Raw genomic sequence first — 19,802 nt, forward strand, 5'->3', positions numbered from 1 at the left:
GTCTCCCCATGATATTTATTACCAAGGGAAAAATAGTAACTTCATGAGAAACCCAACAGATACCACCTTGGTCAAGAGATCAAGGTCAACATCACCAAGAATAAGACACACCAACATCACGTACCCCTGATACGATGTACTGAGAAGGGCACAAAACATCACTTCTGTAGATTTCTTTTCCAAAATATATGACTTTATCACCAGAAAACATCAGACAGACCCAAACTGAGCAAAATGCTACACGATAACTGAATTGAATCCTTCAAAAATGTAAAGATCATGAAAAACAAGGAAGACGGGGGAACCATCACAGATTGGAAGAGATTGACAACATATGACAACTAAATGCAATGTGGGGTCCTGGAAAAGAAAAAAAAAAAGGGGTTAGTGGGAAAAATCAGTGAAAATAAAATAAGGTTTAAAAAAAGGTCTGTAAAAAATGATCTCCTATAGAAGGAATAATTTTATATTGGATATAAAATTATACAAATTTATATGGAATACTTTTTTGTACCATCAACATCAGCATTTGTAAATGATTTCCATAAGTAAAACATATATCCAAATGTTTCATCTGTGTGACTGAAATTTATATTACAAATGTACATAAAATTTATTAGCAAATAATTGGTGAGGCTATGATCTCAATGCTCGCTTTGTCATGTAGGAGAGATTACCCCCCCATGTGTGAACTTGGAAACAGTGTACGTCAAGGTATGAAACCCGTTTTTATAATAGCTAAGGACTCAAGTACAATAAGAAAAATACTGCTGGGATGCCTGGGTGACTCAGTTGGTTGAGCGTCTGATTTCCCTTCAGGTTGTGATCTTGTGGTCCTGTTCGTGAGTTCCGGCCCTAGATCAGGCTCGCTGCTGTCAGTGTAGGGCCTACTTCGGATCCTCTGACCCCCTCTCTCTGCCCCTCCCCTGCTTGCGCGTGCGTGCTCTCTCTCTCAAAAATAAATAAAAACATCAACAAAAAAGAAATAAAAAAAGCAAAACCCACCAAACAGTACAGAACAGCTTACAAAGAAAAGACAAAGTCTGCTGTTCCTACCTTTGGTCCAGTCCCCAGACTTTGTGTGTGTGTGAGTGTGTGTGTGTGTGTGTGTGTGTGTGTGTGTTAAAAAACATGTAACACAAAACTTACCATCTTAATCATTTTTAAGTGTACAGTCCAGTAGTGTTAACTATGTACACCCTGTTGTGTAACAGATCTTTAGAACTTTTTCATCTTGTGAAACCGAAACCCAACACTCATTGAACGAGTCTCCTTTTCCCCCTCTCCAGCTCCTGGTAACGACCATTCTATTCTGCTTCCTGTTTCTATGGGTCTGATTAGGCAAAGTTCTTCAAATAAGGGGATTCATACCTTATTCGTCTTTTTATGACTTGCTTATTTTGCTCAGCATTATATCCTCAAGTTTCATCCATGTCTTAGCCTATGATGGGACTTCATTCTTTTCAAGGCTGAATATTCTGTTACGCGGATGTACCACATTTCTTTCTCCATTCATCTGTCCGTGGGCATTTAGGTTGCTTCCACCTCTTAGCTATCGTGAATGATACTGTAATGAACAGAGGTATGCAAATATATCTTTGAGATCGTTTTTCAATTCTTCGGAACTATACCCAGAAGTGGGGATTGCTGGTTCAGACGGGAATTCTATTTTTAACTTTTTTTAAAGTTTATTTTTATGTATTTTGAGGCAGAGAGAGAGAGCAAGTGGGGGAGGAGAGAGGGAGAGACAGAATCCCAACGCAGGGCTCGAACTCACAAACCTCAAGATCATGACCTGAGCCGAAGTCAAGAGTCGGATGCTTAACCTAATAAGCCACCCAGGTGCCCCTATTTTTAACTTTTTGAAGACCCTTCATACTGTTTTCCCTAGCATCCCAGACCTTTTTTAAAGTAAGTTTTAGTGAGATGTAATTTACAGACCATACAATTCTAAAGGGTGCACTTCATTGGTTTTTAGCATATTCACAGAGGTTTGCAACTATTACCACAATCAGAACATTTTCATCAGCCCCAAAAGAAACCCTGTACATATTCTCTGTTATTCTCCAATTCTCCTGTCTTCCCCGCAGCCCTGGGCAACCACCAGTCCACTCTCTGTCTCTATGAATTTGCTTATTCTGGGCATTCCATCGAAACAGAGTCATACAAGGTGGGGTCCTTTGTAACTGGTTTCTTTCACAGTAGTTTTAGTCATTTGTGTTTTAGTTCTTTTGGAAATTAATCTCCATAATTCTAAATAATATAATTACATGTCTATAACATGACGAATTAACTCTAAATTATATTTATAGACTCCCCAGCGTGAAAAATGAGAATGTAGCTCACTTATAACACCGCTCTTATCATACCTCCCTCCTCCTCTTCTCAATTTCAGATAACTTTAAAAACCTTTTAGTTGGTTGATTGGTTACCCCAATAACTTTACATAATGTCTGTAATTATTTATTTGTCTTAGATAGCATTTATTTCCCAAGGTAGGATGTTAGGCCTTTGTGCTCCTTTTTAAACAAACAAACAAACAAACCAACCTGATCTCTCCTCTTACATCACCCAAGATCTGACTGCTATAATTTTACCGTTGTGTACTCCAGCCTGATAACATATACATTCTGTTCTGGAATAGTCTTCTGAGAATGGCCTATAGGTTGATTATATAAATCAAAATCCAATAAAAAGCACTATCCTATTAGAATCATAGATGTTCACTGCAGAGACAAGTAATAGAATCTGATTACATTTTCTTGGTAGGTTTTCTGATTACATTCACTCAGTGTTAACATTCCTGTGCCATGCCAAGCAGAAATGTCGGTGTCAAATGGATTTCTTTTCTAATGCTCCACCAATGGTTCCATTTGAGGAACATTTAGTTTGCTTTACATAACTGCTGTATTGCTTTTTTTTTTTTTTTAATTTTTTTTTTAACGTTTATTTATTTTTGAGACAGAGGGAGACAGAGCATGAACGGGGGAGGGTCAGAGAGAGAGGGAGACACAGAATCTGAAACAGGCTCCAGGCTCTGAGTGGTCAGCACAGAGCCCGACGCGGGGCTCGAACTCATGGACCGCGAGATCATGACCTGAGCCGAAGTCGGCCGCTCAACCGACTGAGCCACCCAGGCGCCCCTGTATTGCTTTTTTAAAAAAATAATTGCATTTATTTTTTTCTGACAGAATATACACCTTTACATTCTGAAATTATCCAACCCTTCAATCATGTTATCCATTACATGGAATACACTTTCTTCTAGAAGAGTCATTCTTACATCCTGTTCCCATTAGGATTGATTGCCCCATGGGCCTGGGGTACAACCATTATCCTGGGACTTCCTTTTAGTGCTCCCCCAGCTAGGACTTCCACTACTGGACCCCAGGACAGACTGACTTCTTCCCTCCTTAATTCTCTCCCTTCCTTCTCTCTTTCCCTTGGAGCACATCATCAGAAAGAGTGCTTGGCAAACAAATTTTCTGTGTGCCTGAAAATACCTTTATTTTGTTCTTATATCTGAATAAATTTCTCCGTTGGAATTAAATTGCTCTCAGAATTATGAAAATATTGTCTCTTGTGTTTTAGCATCAGTGTTGCTGGTGAGTTTGTTCTTTTATTGCAGTTTTTTTTCAGTTTTTTTTTTTACTTTGCTCATGAGAATGTGTAAAGTTTTGGGTCTTTTATCTTTCATTTTCTTTTGTTTTTATTTGAGAGAGAGAGAGAGAGAGAGCCAGTTGGGGAGAGGGCAGAGAGAGAGAGAGAGAGAGAGAATCTTAAGCAGGCTCCATGATCAGTGTGGAGCCCAGTGTGGGGCTTGATCCCACGACCCTGGGATCATGACCTGAGCTGAAATCAACAGTCAGCCGCTCAACCGACTGAGCCACCCAGGCACCCCATCTTTCATTTTCTTGACTATTTTTAATTTGGAGACATCTTGAGCTCTGAGAAACTGTCTTCTATTATGCCTTACATTATTTTCTTTCCTCCATTTGTTTGGTTCTCCTTTTCTCAAAAACCGTTAGTCAGATGTTGGCCTCCTGATCCTATCTTTTCTTTCACATTTTCTGAGTCTTCGTATAAAGGGAGATTTATTTTTCATCCTTTGAATTTTTATTTAGCAAAAAATAGTTTTTAATCTCTAAGAGCTCTTTCTTGATTTATTTAAAGATGGAATATCTTCTTGAATCTCCTGGAGGATATGAATTGGAATTTCAAAATAGAATCCCCTTCCCACCCCTAAATCATTTCAGCTCCCTATCGAGGTCCCATTTGCTCATCCAGGGCCTTCTCTTTTTAGTTGTCGGATTCCTTCTAGATGCGGAGAACCTTCTTTATTTGCTCCTTTAAAGAACGAAGGAATACGTGAAGTTTTCTAGGCAGCTGGCAAGGGTTTCCCCAGCAGTTGGGCGGGTAAGTCAAGGTCCTCAGTGGGCCTTTCCTCTGAATGTAGAGGCTGGTGGTAGCAATTCTGGCGTGTGAGCACAGAGCAGTGGTGCACCGGGATGGAGGCTTACCCTGACTCACGAGAGTCAAGTGTGCACATCTCTTCCCATCCCCCACCTTCACACTTCAGGTGGGTGGCCTGATATCAGCCAGCGTGGGAGTCCTGATGCCAAGGAAATTGGCCAACGCTACTCATCAGGGCTGTTTTTCCTCCACAGAGAGCCCATTGTTAAATATTTGCCAACACATCACTGGTCAGGAAGGTTGATAGATAGGTTTCACTTTAGGAGTGTGTGGGTGGTGGGTTAATCAGCATTTTCCCAATGACCAATAGTATTGAACACTTTTCCATGTACCTGATAGCTATTTGTATATCTTATTTGGGGAAATGTCTCTTAAAAATTTTTTTTTAAATGTTTATTTTTGAGAGAGAGAGAGAGAGAGAGAGAGACTGAGCATGAGTGGGGGAGGGGCAGAGAGAGAAGGGGGCAGAATCCGAAGCAGGCTCCAGGCTCTGAACTGTCAGCACAGAGTCCAATGTGGGGCTTGAACTCATGAACGTCGAGATCATGACCTGAGCCGAAGTCAAACACTTAACTGACTGAGCCACCCAGGCACCCCAAAAGAAATGTCTCTTTAAACCTTCTGCCCATTTTTAAATTTGGGTGTTGGTCTTGTTATTGAGTTGTAAGGATTCTTTATATATTCTGAATACAAGTCCTTTTTTAAAAATATGATTTGCAAATATTTCTCCCCAGTATGCTGCTTATCTTTTAATTCTCTTTTGATAGGCAAAAGTTTTCAATTTTGTTAAAATTAATATCAATTTTTAATGGATCATGCTTTTGTTGTCATAGTTATTTATAGCTATTCTTTTCCCCCCCAAGTTTTTATTTAAATTCTAGTTAGTTAATATTAATGGGTTTTCTTATCCTTTTCCAAGATCACAAAAATTTGGCATTACAGGGGCGCCTGGGTGGCTCAGTCAGTTAAGCGAATGACTCTTGATTTCAGCTCAGGTCATGATCCCACCGTTTGTGAGATTGAGCCCTGCATCAGGCTCTGCACTGACCCACTTGGGATTCTCTCTCTCTGTCTCTGCCCCTCCCCTGCTTGCATGCACGCCCTCTGTCTTCTCAAAATAAATAAATAAACTTAAAAAACAAAGAAAAAAAATTGCTATTACATGTTCTAAAAGGTTTATATAATTCTTACATTTAGACACATGATCCATATTTTAATCTCAGTGTATGGTATGAGGTAAAGGTCAAAGTTTATTTTTTGCATATGGATATCCAATTGCCCCATCACCAAATGTTGAAAAGATTATTCTCTCCCCCAGCAAACTGCCTTGGAATCTTTGTCAGAAAGCAATTGCTCATAAGTATGAGGCATCATTTCTGGACTTTCTCTTCTGTCTCATTGATCTATATTTCTATTCTTAATGCTAATGCCACACTCTCTTGATTACTGTAGCTTTATGGTAATCTTGAAATCTGGTAGTGCAAATGCTCCAACTTTGTTCTTCATTTCTAAGATGATTTTCGCTATCCCAGGCTTTCTGTATTTACAGATAAATTTTAGGGTCAGCTAAAACAGAGAGAGGAGAGGGGTGGGGAAGGGAACTAACTGGTAAGCATATCATTGTAAATACCAATAACATAATTTTTACATGTCAGATCATCTTAAAACCAAACGTTTTTCTGTTTCCTTTTCTGTTTTCTGTTTCAAATGATATAAAGTTGATTATTCACATTAAATTCTACAACTGGTTTCTGGTCCAAGATGGCAACTTAGGGAGACCCTGGCCTCACCTCCTCCACTGACAGACCAAATCTACATCTATTTATAGAGCAATTCTTCCCAAAGAAGAACTGAGGGCTGACATATTGAATTCTAACAAAAACCTACTATACTCAGTATTGTCCTCTAATATCTGCTCAGACTATATTGTGTAAATTTCTTTCTTAAAAAAGGAAAACACAGGGTGAATGGTATGAACCTAACAAGCCTGCAAAGCACTCACAATTGCCAGATGAATCAGCTTCCCCAAGGCACAAATCTTTGTACCAAGCAGGGAGAAAACTGCACGCTCAGAAGGAAGCAAGTGTAGCAGAAGTAAGGTTGTAAATGAGTAATGTGATAGGAAGCGCTATTTTGTTACAAGGTTCATGATACATATTTCTTCCTAATGATTATCTAAGCCCCACAATCACAAAATTATATATAAAACATGTTTGTGAAAATGTCTTCTCTCTAAAAACTATGTCTTTCCAAAAGACCAATGCACTTTAGTGAACGATTTGAAGCTTTTCTTTGTGATGACAAGCTATCAAGAATAGCTTAATATGACCACGTGAGACTGTGTTTTGATTCTCACGTTCCACTACACGTGGCCCATGGACTTTGTGGACAGGAGGGGAGGAGACAAGACCATTGTTAGCTGGGGTGTTCAGTCTCCTCCAGGCCTTTAAATAATTTAACTCTTCATATGTGAGAAACTGCTGTTAAAGTCTTAATTTTCTACCTTTAAGAGCAAGGTTTTGTTTTCTTTGTTTTGAAGAAGTGGGCTAACGAATGATCACAAACTTGGTGACTCAAAACAACAGAGATTTAATCTCTGACACGTCTGGAGACCGGAAGTCCAAAATCAAAGTGTCAGTGGACCCCCACTCCTGCAGGCTTGCAGGGAGGACCCTCCCTTCTCTCTTCCAGCTCTGGTGGCTGCCAGTGTTCCTTGGCTTGTGAGCACTGCACCCCAATCTGTGCCTCTGTCTTCACAATCTTCTCACAGTCTCTTCTCTGACTCTTTTTCTGTAGGTCCTCAAATTTCTTCTGCCTCACTTTTATGAGGATATGTGTGATTGCATTGTGGGCTTACCCTGGCAAACCAAGTCCGTTGTAACTCAATCACATCTGCCAAGATCTTGTTTCCATATAACTAACATTCATAATCTCCAGGGATTGGGACCTATTTTGGGGGAAGCCATTACTCTCCCTACCTCATCTACATATCTACTTTTTTTTTTTTTTTTTTACAGTTGCTGGTCAGCCTCTGAATCCCCCACTTCCTTTGAGCAAGGTCATTGGTAGAACATGCAGCAACTGAGACATCGCCTCAGTGACACGTGACAGGGGTTGCCACACGTGGCATGACGGATATGGTCTCAGGCTCAGTCAGTGGCAAGGAAAAGTCATTCTAGGTGCCATACTGTGTGACTGTGGAATTGGGCTGAATTGATGAAGACTGGGACCCGCTATTCTCTGAAGCTGGAGATGCCACTGACATTTCCAGAGCGCAAAATATTTACAGGCTAAATGTATTGGACAGTTGTTCCTCAAAAAATGTATTTGCACATTTGTGCCCGTGTGTATGTGTGTGCATTCCACACTCAGGCCGACCACAGAATTTGCAGGGCCTGGTACAAAATGAAAACACAGTGCCCCCTGTTCAAAAGGCAGGACGCAAGTGCTATGGAAGGTACTGAAACATATAGCCTTTTCCTTCCTCCATGGTGTCTGTCTTGACTCGTCATACTGTTTATTTGCTACGTAATGTGATTTGAAGGAAAGAAATTTAATTATTAGCAAGAATTTTATTGTTCCTCTTTATATATGTGATGTCAGCAAATGTCAGTGCATCTAACTCATATGCTGAATCATCAAAAACTACATCATTTGCATTTCATAGCTCATAAACATGTATCTATTTTGTTCTCACCAGAACAGTGGCAACACTGCATGAAACCAACTCAACTGTTTTTATTTCACGTCTTGACACCCATGTTCTACCAACACTGATGCGGAAGGAGGCCTGAAATGATGAGGAATTGTAGGTAGCCCTTTCTTTCTTTTCCCCTCTATGTGGTCATCTTTTTTTTTTTTGAATGTTTTTATTTATTTTTGGGAGAGACAGCATGAGTGGGGGAAGGGGCAGAGGGGGGGGGACAGAGAAGGACAGACGATCCAAAGTAGGCTCTGTGCTGACAGCGGTGAGCACAATGTGGGGCTCGAACTCACGAACCATGGGATCGTGACCTGAGCCGAAGTGGGACACTCAACCGACTGAGCCACCCAGGTGCCCCTGTCATCATCTTCAATATAAGTCACTGGCTAACACAGGGAATTAACACATGTCTAAGAAAGGATACGATAGGGTTCCTTGGTTGTGTTTCTTAGAACACCATTGCCTTCGTTCTGCACTGGAAGCACCTTCTCCTTGGAGACGGAAGTGTGGCCTCCTGGGGCTGTCACACCCCTGCTTCCTCAGTCATGGACGTCCCCCATTACCTTGTGCTCACTGTGGGTCTCACCGGACTCCCACACATCCTGGGTCTGCCAGAATCCTGTGCTCTTGGGGCATCGTGAACATTCTATGCCAACTGGCAGCAAGGAAAGGCGGCAGACGAGGCACACGAATGCATCTCCACCTGCTCACGCATGTGCTCCAGCGCTCCATCAGACGTCACTTAGGAAGTGCAAATGCAAAGATAAGATTATTAAGCATTTCAAGATGGTGACAGCAGAGCATTAAACGAAGTACGGGGCTGTTCTGAGCTCAAGGCCCCGGGTGACTGCGCAGGTCGTATGCCCGTAAAGCCAGCTCTGGTTTTATTTGCTTTCACAAAGTATTAAACAATGTTTAAGGGCCGATGGTTCAGTTTAAGTACTTTTATACCCACCCCCAGCCCCAACCTTACTAACATCACTGTAGGTAACACACTGCACGTCCCTCAAGCTCTGGAGTCAGACACACCTGACTTGGCATCTCAGGTTTGTTGCTTATTGTGTGTGTAAGCGGGCAGCCACAAGGGATCAAATGCAGATAATGACATTGAAATCATGGCCGTGCTGTAGGGATTAAAGGCATAACACTTAAAATGCCTAGTCCTAAGAGTCCCACAGAACAAGGAAGCATTCAAAAACGGGAGCAGTTTTTATCATAAAGGGGGAGAATGACTTGGGTAAGCATCATGGCCTGCTCGTCCGGGACGAGTGACCCGCAAACCCAGGCCTGATTCCAGTTTCATCAAGCAACAGCTGTGTGAACTTGGTTAAGTCGCTTCACTCTTCAGGTGTGAGTCCCTTACCTGAAAGACTGTGACACGACCTAGCTCATCAAGTCATAGCGAAGTTTAATTGAGATGTTATATATGGAAGTGCTCCGTAAAATGTCATCAAATGTTAGTCACTACTCGGCAGACTGACCCATTTGTCAAGTTACAGTGGGTGCGGATCATGAGAGAAGCTTTACTGACTCTCCACAACCTTGCCCTCTTTCCCTGAGACCTACCAGTTGTGTCCTTTCTAGCCTCTCAAGTCTCAAAATGTTACATTCTGATCCATCCCTTTTCTCTCATATTTGTTTTAGCCTCGATTTTATTTTTACATATATTCAGTGCCCACCATATACGCTTTTGCCATAATGTCCCAGTGACCTTTTGGTGAATAGATGTCATTCACTGATAATTCCTGAAGGGTTCATGGGAACAATGTTCCCCAAAATATTCTTCTAGCAAGATGAATTGTGTCACTTCAGTGGGGACGATATAAAGCCATAAAGCATACTTTCCCTTCAAGAGTTTTTGACTAGAAGAAAAATAGCTTCCATTAACTCAGCGTGTTACTGTTCTCTGAAAACAAGATCTTCTGGAACAGACATTAGAGTGTTTTATTACTTTGGGGGTTCTACTCTGAATCTTCTACGCTTAAGCAACAAGATCAACACAGTGGACCAGAAACTCAAAGGATACGTTTTACTCTTGATTTTATTGAGCTGATAAGTCCAGAGAAAAAAGCTGTTCTCTGCACGGAAGTTTTCTTATCTGTAAAACAGACCAAATAATGCTCATTTCTCATCGTCTGGGAGACTGTGTCCTAAGGTCCTAGTGTGTTACTGTCAGTGAGATCGGAGTGGGTCTGCGCAGATTAGATATGCATGAACTCTCCCTTCCCTAGTCTATTTACTGAGGTGTGTTTGCTCTCCACAGTAAGTACACTGGGAGATTCTCTTTTTAATCACATCAGCTATTTCTCTAAACCTGGTAACCGAGAAGACCTAACATCCTTCCTGAAGGTAAGAAACTCACTCCCACATTATCAGCAAAATCAAGTGGACAATTTTTGTTTTTCAGATGAATGCAAAAGTAATACGTTTTCACTACAGTTTTTCTTTTTGAAAATTCTGACAAGTATATAGGAAAAAAATCTAGAGATAGCTAGTGTTCATATTTTATTGCATTTCTTTGCAGACTTTTTCTTTACACATAAATAAGCTTACCAACACTACATGTTTTATAACTCATATGTGTTTTATAATCTATTTTCACTCAGCCTTATGAAATTTTTCCTTGTCACGACGTTGTCTTAAAATGATTTTTTAGGGGTGCCTGGGTGGCTCAGTCAGTTAAGTGTCCAACCTTGGCTCAGGTCATGATCTTGCGGTTCGTGAGTTTGAGCCCCACATCGGGCTCTGTGCCGACAGCTCAGAGCTGGGAGCCTGCTTCTGATTCTGTGTGTGTGTTTCTCTCTCTGCCCCTCCCCTGCTCACACTCTGTTTCTCTCTCTCTCTCAGAAATAATATAAACATTAAAAAAATGCTTTTTAATGTCTGCAAGTACTTCACTGTAAATAGGTACCATAATTAACTTATTCTCTTGAGCGGGTAGGGGCTTTAGGTTGGTTTCTTGTTTGGGGCTATTTTATTTATTTTAAAAAAAATTTTTTAACATTTATTTATTTTTGAGATACAGAGAGAGGCAGAGCATGAGCAGGGGAGGGGGAGAGAAAGAGGGAGATACAGGATCTGAAGCAGGCTCCAGGCTCTGAGCTGTAGGTTAGCACAGAGTCCGACGTGGGGCTCAAACCCATGAACTGCGAGACCAGGACCTGAGCTGATGTTGGATGCTCAACTGACTGAGCCACCCAGGCTCCCCTTGTTTGGGGCTATTTTAATAACATGGTAATAAGCACTCTAGTACAGGAATATTTGTGTGTCTCTCCAATGACTTCTCCAGTATAAGTTCCTAGAACTTGGAATTTCTTGGCAAAGGGAAGGAAAGCAATTTTAGGCCCTCTGTACACATTGCCAAGTTGCCTTCCGGAAACACTCTTGTCTCCCCAGCAGTGGGTGAAAGTAATGAGCCAAATGTATTGAATATGAAAAAAACAATCTTATAAACATCAGAAGAATATTCCATGTCAATACTATTTTAGAGGATCCGTTTCCAAGATTGCTATCGGCACCTGCTGACAAGAACGGCCCAGGCAGCATTTTATAGGTCATGGGCCACTGGTCCACCACGTGCAGGTACACATCCACTCGCCTGAGGAAACTTCTTCTGTGGCTGGGGCCAGGGGGGTGGGGGGGTGGGGTGGGCTGCTGCCATCCGCCTGCTTTCTTTCTTATCCCCATCCCATCCTCTGACATCTGAGCTTGCATCCATCTGCCGCCCTCCACTTGCCCTGAAGGTTCAGGTCTCACAGTATTTTATAACGATTTGTGCAACACACACAGCCACGTCTACATGTGTCCTCAGATCCGGGTCTCAGGCTGGTAATTTCAGGGCAGTTGGTAAAGTAGTCATTGGTTATTGTTTGCTGTAACAACATGTGAGTCAGAATGAGGAAGGGAGTCCTGGATGGAGGACTTCAGGAGGAATCCATGTGTGCTCTTCAGTCTCGGGAGCATGTTTTTAAATAAGAGAAGGGCAGACGGACCACACATGGGGCTGAAGGGGAGCATGTAAGCAAGGTATCTCTAAACCTCAGTTTTTTCCATCTATACACAGAGAAAATTATCTTTCTGGGTTATTGTAAAGAGGAGAGGTTGTCTATGTTCAGTGTGTGGAATAAAACAAGGGCTATATAGCTACCCCTCTCTCTTTCTATCTGTATCTAGAACTCTATCGGCAGAAGCTTCAGATGTACAGCTTTATAACTCGACATCTGCACACACTACAAAGCGATTGCCACCACAAATCTAGTTACCATCCGTAACCTTATAGTTGACCCCCCTCATTCATTTTGCCCATTCCTCAACCCTCTTCCCCTATGGTAACCACTAATTTGTTTTCTGTATCTATGAGTTTGTTTTGTTTTATTTTGTTTTTTCGTTTGTTTGTTTGTTTTTAAGATTCCACATATGAATGAGATCGTAAGATACTTGTCTTTCTCTGTCCGACATGTTGCGCTTAGCATAATACCCTCAAGGTCAACCCATGTTATCACAAATGGTCAAGATTTCATTGTTTTTTATCATTGTATATATACCACCTCTTCTTTATTTGTTCATCTATCAATGGACACTTAGGTTGTTTCCATATCTTGGCTATTGTAAATAATGTTGCAGTGAACAAGAGGGTGCACACATCTTTTGGAATGTATTTTCATTTTCTTTGGGTAAATACCCAGAAGTGGAATAGCTGGGCCATATGGTAGTTCTATTCTTCATTTTTTTGAGGAATTTCCATAATGTTCTCCATGGTGGGTGCACCAACTTACATTCCCACCAGTAGTGGATGAGGGTTTCCATTTGTCCACATCCACTGTGTTACTGATCTCTGAAAACAAGGTTTTCTGGAACAAACGTTAGAGTATTCTATTACTTTGGGGATTCTACTCTTTGAATATCATACACACAAGCAACAAGGCCAATAACAATACTTGTTATTTCTTGTCTTTTTGATAATAGCCAATCTGACAGGTGTGAGATGATATCTCATTATGGTTTTGATATGCATTTTTCTAATAATTAGTGATGCCAGCCTTTTCATGTGCCTATTAGCCAGTATAAATCTTCTTTGGAGTATAGCTACTGTTTGTATTTATTTATTTATTTATTTATTTATTTATTAAAGTTTTCATTTTATCACCCAGTGCTTAGCATAAGGTGCCCTCCTTAATCCCTATCACCTATTTTACCCATCCCCCCACCCATATCCTCTCTGGTAACCATCAGTTTGTTCTCTAGAGTTGAGTCTGTTTCTTGGTTTGTCTCTCTCTTTCTCTTTTCTTGCTTTGTTTCTTAAATTCCAAATCATATGGTATTTGTCTTTCTCTGACTGACTTATTTCACTTAGCATTTCACCCTCTAGGTTCATCTACATCATTGCAAATGGCAAGGTTTCACTCTTTTTTAAATAAGGTTTTAAAAAAATTTTAATGTTTGGGGCACCTGGGTGGCTCGGTTGGTTAAGCGTCCGACTTCGGCTCAGGTCATGATCTCATGGTTAGTGAGTTTGAGCCCCGCGTCGGGCTCTGTGCTGACCGCTCAGAGCCTGGACCCTGCTTTGGATTCTGTGTCTCCCTCTCTCTCTGCCCCTCCCCTGTTCATGCTCTGTCTCTCTCTGTCTCAAAAATAAATAAATGTTAAAAAAAATTTTAATGTTTAATTTTACTTATTTTTGAGAGTGAGAGAGACAGTGCAAGCAGGGAGGGGCAGAGAGAGACACACACAGAATCCAAAGAAGGCTCCAGGCTCTGAGCTGGCAGCACAGAGCCCAACATGGGGCTCGAACCCATGAATCATGGGATCATGACCTGAGCCAAAGTCAGATGTTTAACTGACTGAGCCACCCAGGTGCCCCAAGATTTCACTCTTTTTGATGGCTGAGTGATATTCCATTTTATATATACAAACCACATCTTCTCTATTCATGCATCAGTCAGTGGACACTTGGGCTCTTTCCATAATTTGGCTTAATAGATAATGGCTCCATAAATACTGGGGTGCATGTATTCCTTTGAATCAGTGTTTTTGTATTCTTTGGGCAAATACCTAGTAGTGTGATTGCTGGATGATGAGGCAGTCTATTTTTAACTTTCTGAGGAACCTCCATCCCGTTTTCCAGAGTGGCTGCTCCAGTTTGCATTCCCTCCAACAGTGCAAGAGGGTCCTGTTTCTCCATATCCTTGCCAACACCTGTTATTTCTTGTGTTTTAGCTATTATGACAGGTGTGAGGTGGTATCTCATTATAGCTTTCTGTGACTTACATTTCCCTGATGATAAGTAATGATGGGCATCTATTCATGTGTCTGTTGGCCATCTGTATGTCTTTTTGGAGAAATGTCTATTCATGTCTTCTGTCCATTTTTTAAATTGGATTATTTGGGTTTTTTTGGTTGTTGAGCTGTATAAGTGCTTTATATATTTGGGATACTAACCCTCTATTGGATATGTCATTTGCAAATATTGGTAGGTTGCCTTTTAGTTTTGTTGATTGCTTCCTTTGCTATGCAGAAGCTTTTTATTTTGATGTAGTCCCAATAGTTTAGTTTTGCTTTTGTTTCCCTTGCCTCAGGACACATGTCTGGAAGAAAGTTACTACAACTAATGACAAAGAACTTGGTGCTTGTGTTCTCTTCTATGATTTTTATGGTTTCATGTCTCACATTTAAGTCTTTAGTCCATTTTGAGTTTATTTTTGTGTATGGTGCAAGAAAGTGGTCCAGTTTCATTCTTTTGCACGTGGCTGTCCAGTTCCCAACATCACTTGTTGAAGAGACTGTCTTTTTCCCACTGGATAGTCTTTCCTGCTTTGTCAAAGGTTAATTGACCATATAATTGTGGGTTTTTTCTGGATTTTCTATCCTGTTCTATTTATTGATCTCTGTGTCTATTTTTGTGCCAGTACCATACTGCTTTGATTACTACAGCTTTGTAATATAACTAGAAGTCCATATTGCTTTGATGCCTCCATTTTTGCTTTTCTTTAAGATTTCTTTGGCTATTCAGAGTCTTTTGTGGTTCCATACACGTTTACGATTGTTCTAGTTCTGTAAAAAATGCTGTTGGTATTTTGATAGGGATTACATTAAATGTGTAGGTTGCTTTGGGTAGTATGGACATTTTAACAATATTTGCTCTTCCAATCCATGAGCATGGAATATCTTTCCTTTGTGTATTTTCAATTTCTTTCATCAGTGTTTTACAGTTTTTTTAATTTTAATTTTTTTAGTGTTTATTCATTTTGGAGAAAGAGACACAGAGTATTAGTGGGGGAAAGGTAGAGAAGGATGGAGACAGAATCTGAAGCAGGTTCCAGGCTCTGAGCAGTCAGCACAGAGCCTGATGCAGGGACTCGAACTCACGAGCCATGACAGCATCACCTGAGCTTAAGTTGGACACTATACTGACTGAACCATCCAAGCACTCCTGTGTTTTACAGTTTTCATACAGCGTTTTGGTCAGGTTTATTCCTCAGTATCTTTTTATTTTTGGTGTAATTGTAAATGGGATTATTTTTCTTTCCTTGTTTTTAAAGTTTATTTATTTATTTTGAGAGAGACAGAGACAGCACAAGTGAGGGAGGGGCAGAAAGAGAGGGAGAGAGAGAATGCCAAACAGGCTCTGTGCTGTCAGTGCAGAGGCCTATGTGGTGTCTGAGCTCATAAAACTGTGAGATCATGACCTGAGCCAAAACCAAGTTGGATGCTTAACCAACTGAGCCACCCAGGTGCCCCAAATGGGATTATTTTTTTAAATTTCTCTTCCTGCTGTTTCATTGGTGGTGTGTAGAAATGCAACAGATTTCTCTATATGAATTTTGTATCCTGCGACATTACTGAATTCACTAATCAGTTCTAGGAGCTTTCTGGTGGAATCTTTCAGGCTTTCTATATCTAGTATCATATTGTCTGCAAATAGTGAGTTTTACTTCTTCTTTACTGATTTGGATACCTTTTATTACTTTTTGTTGTCTGATTGCCATGGCTAGGACTTCTGGTGCTATGTTGAATGAAAGTGGTGAGAGTGGACATCTATATTTTGTTTCTGACCTTAGGGGAAGGGCTCTCAGTTTTCATTCATTGAGGATGATGTTAGCTGTGGGTGTTTCATACACAGCCTTTATTATGTTGAGGTGTGTTCCCTCTAAACCTACTTCATTGAGGGTTTTGATCATGAATGGATGTTGTTCTTTGTGTCAAATGCTCTTTCTGCATCTATTGAAATATCATACGATTTTTTTTAATCCTCTTATTGTTGTGATGTGTGACATTGATTGGTTTGCAAATATTGAACCACCTTTACATCCCAGGAATAAATCCCACTTGATCATGGTGAATGATTTCTTTAAATGTATTGTTGGATTCAGTTTGCATTTGTTGAGGGCTTTTGCATCTATCTTCATGAGAGATATTGGCCTGTAGTTCTCTTTTTTTGTGGTGTCTTTTTTTTAAGTTTATTTATTTATTTTGAGAGAGACAGAGCACATGAGTGGGAAAGGAACAGAAAGAGAGAGAGAGAATCCCAAGCAGGCCTTGTGCCATCAGCACGGAGCCTGATGCGGGACTCAAACTCAGGAACCTGTGAGATCATGACCTAAGCCAAAATCAAGAGCCAGATGCTCAACCGACTGAGCCACCCAGGTACCCCGTTTTGTAGTGTCTTTATCTGGTTTTAGTATCAGGATGATACTGGCCTCATAGAATGAATTTGCAAGTTTTCCTTCCTTTTCTAATTTTTGGAAAAGTCTGAGAAGAATAGGTATTAATTCCTCTTTAAATGATTGGTAGAATTCATCTGTAAAGCCATCTGTTCCTGGACTTTCATTTGCTGGAAGGTTTTTTTTGTGTTTTTTTTTTTTAAAATTACTGATTCAATTTCTTTGCTGGAAATCAGTCTGTTTAAATTTTCTTTTTATTCCTGCTTCAGTTTTGGTAGGTTATATGTTTCTAAGAATTTATCCATTTCTTCTAAGTTGCCCCATTTGTTGGCATATAGTTTTTTCCTAATATTCTCTTATAATTGTTTGTATTACTGTGGTGTTCATAGTTATTTCTCCTCTGTCACTTGTGATTTTATTTTTTAGGGTCCTTTCTCTTTTTCTCCTGATAAGTCTGGGTAGGGGTTTATCAATTTGATTTTTTTTGCAAAGTACCAGCTGCTGGTTTCATGGATCTGTTCTGTTTTTAGTTTCTATATCATGTATTTTTGCTCTAATATTATTCTCTTTCTTCTGTTGGTTTTAGGTTTTGTTTGTTGTTATTTTTTTTTAGCTCCTTTAGGTAGAAGGAGATTTTTTTTTCTTCTTGAAGTATACCTCTATTCCTATAAACTTCCCTCTCAGAACTGCTTTTGCTGTGTCCCAAAGGTTTTGAACCATTGTGTTTTCATTGTCATCTGTTTCCAAGTATTTTTAACTTTTCCTTTGACTTCCTCGTTGACATATTCCTTGTTTAGGAGCATGTTATTTAACTTCCCCATATTTGTGGTCTTCCCAGATTTTTTCTTGAGGTTGACTTCTAGTTTCATAGTGTTATGGTCAAAAAACATGCATGGTATGACTTCAATATTTTTTAATCTGTTGAGACTTGTTTTGTGGCCTATATGTGCTCTATGCTGGAGAATGTTCCTTAAGCACTTGAAAAGAATGTGTATTCTGATATTTTATGTAGTGTCCTGAATACATCTGTTAAATACATCTGGTTCAGTGTGTCATTTAAAACCACTGTTTCCTTGTTATTTAGATGATCTGTCCATTAATGTAAGTGGGGTGTTAAAGTCCCCTGCTATCATTATATTAATATCAATTAGTTGCTTTATGTCTGTTATTAACTGGTTTATGTATTTGGGTGCTTCCATATTGGGTGCATAAATATTTATAATTGTTATATCTTTTTGTTGGATTGCCCTCCTTATTATTATATAATGTCTTTCTTTTTCTCTTGTTACAGATTTTATTTTAAAGTTGATTTTGTCTGATATAAATACTGCTATTCTGGATTTCTTTTGACATCCATTTGCATCATAGCTATTTCTCCATCCCCTCATTTTCAATCTGCAGGTGTCTTTAGGTCTGAAATGAGTCTCTTGTAGGCAGCATATACATGGGTCTTGGTTTTTGTATCCATTATGTCACTCTAGAGTTTTTGATTGGAGCATTTAGTCTATTTACATTTAAAGTAATTATTGATAGGTATGTATTTATTGTCATTTTATTATTTGTTTTGTGGTTGGTTTTGGAGATTTTTCTCTGATCCTTTCTTGTCTTTCTTTCATGGTTTACTGGTTTTCTTTAGTGGTATATTTGGATTTTTCTCTCTTTATTCTTTGCATATTTATTAGTGGGTTTTGATATATGGTTACCGTTAGGTTTATATATAACCTCTCCTGCATATAACAATCTATATTAAGTTGATGGTCTTTTAAGTTTGAATCTATTCTTTATTCCTGTCTTCCCCATGTTTTAGGTAAATGTTGTCATATTTTACATTCTTTTATCTTGTGAGTTCTTTGACTTATTTTTTACAGAAATATTCATTTTTATTGCTTTTCCTACCTTTATACTCTCACTTTTGGTCTCTCCTTTACATTCAAAGTGTTGCTTTTAATATTTCTCACAGGGCTGGTTTAGTGGTCATGAACTCTTCGGGTTTTGTTTTCTGAGAAACTCCTTCTCTCTCTTTCTATAATTAATGATAGCCTTGCTGGAAAGAGTGTGCTTGGCTGCAGATTTTTGCCATTCAGCACTTTGAATATATCATGCCACTCCCTTCTGGACTGGAAAGTTTTGCTGAAAAATCCCCTGCTACCCCTATGGGTTTTCCCTTATATGTTACTGTCTTCTTTCATCTTGCTGCTTTTAATATCTTTTCCTTATCACTATATTTTGCCAATTTAATCACAATATATCTTGGTGTGGATCTGCTTTTGTCATTTTGTTGGGGGCTCTCTGTGTCTCCTGGATTGGATATCTGTTTCCTTGTCCAGATTCAGGAAGTTTTCAGTTATTATTTATTTAAATAATAACTGGGATTCCTACAATATGAGTGTTATTACATTTGATGGAGTCACTGAGTTCCCTAAGTCTATTCTCACTTTGCATAATTCTTTTTTCCTCCCTATTTGTTCAGCTTGATTACTTGATTACTCTGTCTTCTAGGTCATTAATTTATTCCTCTGCTTCTTCCAGTCTGCTGTTCTTTCCCTGTGTCAAGTGTGTTTCTCATTTAGTTTATTGAGCCCTTTAGCTCTGCTCTGTTATTCCTTACCTCTGTGTTAATGGTCTTACTCACGTCTTCAACTCTTTTTTTTTTTTTCTTTAAGTCCGGTTAGTATCCTTATGATCATTGCTTTAAATTCTCTATCAGGCATGTTAATTACATCTGTTTCACTTAGATCTCTGGCCATGACCTTGTCTTGTTCTTTCATTTGGGACAAATTCTTCTGTCTTCTCATTTTGTCTAAGTCTCTGTGTCTGTTTCCCTCTGTTAGGAAAGTCGGTTATATCTCCTGTTCTTGAGGGTAATGGCTTTATGAAAAAGAGGCCCTACAGTGTAGCCTCCCCTGTTCCCCAGGGCCTGGTGCTTCCAGGAGTGTCTCCAATGTGTTCTGTGTGTGCTCTACTGG

The 19,802-nt window shown here is 39.7% G+C and overlaps 1 protein-coding gene and 1 long non-coding RNA gene across 2 annotated transcripts in view; both read right to left on the reverse strand.

Annotated features, from left to right (window-relative positions):
• Positions 1-208: 208 nt before the first annotated feature.
• On the reverse strand, positions 209-8,778 carry LOC122236883. The gene is made up of 3 exons (XR_006215102.1): positions 8,740-8,778; positions 1,372-1,567; positions 209-360 (listed from the first exon to the last, which is right to left on the reverse strand). It is a non-coding gene; the product is annotated as an uncharacterized LOC122236883 (long non-coding RNA).
• The window catches only part of DOCK9 (dedicator of cytokinesis 9), a 332,962-nt gene continuing 321,937 nt past the window's right edge, over positions 8,778-19,802 (reverse strand). Inside the window, exon 56 of the transcript XR_006215038.1 lies at positions 8,778-8,917. The gene's annotated coding sequence lies outside the window, so the exon portion shown is untranslated. The remainder of the gene's footprint in view (positions 8,918-19,802) is intronic.

This window comes from Panthera tigris, chromosome A1 (assembly GCF_018350195.1).
Source record: "Panthera tigris isolate Pti1 chromosome A1, P.tigris_Pti1_mat1.1, whole genome shotgun sequence".
In the NCBI taxonomy this organism is placed as follows: Eukaryota; Metazoa; Chordata; class Mammalia; order Carnivora; family Felidae; genus Panthera; species Panthera tigris.